The sequence below is a fragment of the Colobus angolensis genome, unplaced genomic scaffold, assembly GCF_000951035.1.
Source record: "Colobus angolensis palliatus isolate OR3802 unplaced genomic scaffold, Cang.pa_1.0 Scaffold31, whole genome shotgun sequence".
Lineage (NCBI taxonomy): Eukaryota > Metazoa > Chordata > Mammalia > Primates > Cercopithecidae > Colobus > Colobus angolensis.
In genome coordinates this window covers 8,001,824-8,003,519 of record NW_012116377.1, presented here as the reverse complement: position 1 = coordinate 8,003,519, position 1,696 = coordinate 8,001,824, and the positions used below count along the sequence as shown (strand labels likewise).

Here is a 1,696-nt window from a genome sequence, read left to right as displayed (position 1 = left end):
GGGCACAGTGGCTCACACCTGTAATCCCAGCACTTTGGGAGGCCAAGGCGGGCGGATCACCTGAGGTCAGGAGTTTTGAGACCCTCACCATGTTGGCCAGGCTGGTCTCAAACTCCTGACCTCAGGTGATCTACCCGCCTCGGCCTCCCAAAGTGCTGGGATTACAGGCGTGAGCCACCGCGCCCGGCTGTATATATAGTTTTTTCTTAATAAAAGGTGAATAATACTCAGGTAGTTTTTAAGAGTATGGTTCTAGCCCAGAGTTCCCTCTTGGAAATCTGGGCTAGTGTGAGCTCAGCAAATCCAGAGACAGCTTGGTTCATTTCCTGATATAGAGATGCTAATAATCCTCCCTCCAACCTGGCTCTAGAGTCATCCAGTCTCCTAAGTTCCCCTAGACCTTATGACAACTAGTCCTGACCTCCTTGCAACCTAAAACCAAAACAGATATTCTAGATCCCCCATTCTGCAGGCCCACACTTTGCTGGCTGATTTGTTTTCTTCAATACCACTATGCCTCAATGAGAGCATTCTCTTCACTGGAGAACTCCCTCACAGTTCACATCAGGAACTGTGAATGGCAGAAGATCTCCCACCAGCCACAGATTTATGGAACCAATCCAGCCAACTAGACTAATTTGAGCTACAAATGAAGTATCCAAAGAAGAGCCACCAAGCATGTGCATGTATTCCCCCCACCATTAATTATAATCTTGTGTACTGCAATCCAGGCTGAATAGCACCAATTTTCCTGGACCAGATAAACTGGGCAGTGAAGAAAACCACCAAGTCAATTAATTTTCATTGCCAGGATAATGTTTACCCAACCTCCGGTAAGTGTTAATACTTCAAATTTTCTAAAATCGAAGCTCCATGGCCTAAGGAATCCCCACAGGCCCGGCTCTTTCTCAAGGTCTGCTTCAGAGGTTCTCATATTCATTGGTGCACGTCTAAAATGTCACAGACCAAACTACAGACTAAAATCTAATTCTCAGTGACCCCAACCACAGCCCAGACCCACACTTACCAGATGTCATCTACTGAAGAGCCCACACAGGTTCGGAACTAGGCCATCCCGGCCCATCTGGAATAACTCTTCAGTCCTTAGGCCAATATTTATTAATTATACTACATCTGTCTATTCTATTATGCATTCCCTGCATCTTCTCTACTATTTAGCACTCCCTCTTGCTTCAAACGCGATCCTTTCTATTCACGGGAACTCCTATCTCCTTCTTTCCTTGCCTGCGAAACGCTTCAGTTATTTCCATAATGAAATACCTAACGTATCTGCACAATGAACACCCCCCAGAATCCTCAAGACTCCTCCACAGCCACCTCCCCGCATTCCTCCACCTCTCCGGCATCTTTCCTCCGGCCCCTCTCCCTGTTCGCACTCCCACTACGTTTCCTGCAAGCATTCCCTTTTCTCCAACCCCTGCCCTTCCCTTCTCCCAAAGAGCACACTCCGGCAGCAACAGTGACTGAGGCCTGCGGTGCATAAAGCACTGCACCAGGCACGGTGGACAGAGCCCTGGTGTCTCCCTAGCCTTTTCACACCCACACCCAGCACCCTCTGTCCTCCCAGTGCAAACATCCCACCTCCTCCCCTACCTCTGACACCCGCCTCCAGCCTCGGAGGCCGTCTTCTCGCCTCCGCCACCCCCGTCATTATCCCTCCTCAACCCCCCAACCC

The 1,696-nt window shown here is 49.5% G+C and overlaps 1 protein-coding gene across 4 annotated transcripts in view; it reads right to left on the bottom strand.

Moving 5' to 3' along the window:
• Positions 1-1,696, bottom strand: part of ZNF148 (zinc finger protein 148) — a 144,664-nt gene that overhangs the window by 142,434 nt on the left and 534 nt on the right. The gene's annotated exons all lie outside the window — the stretch shown is intronic.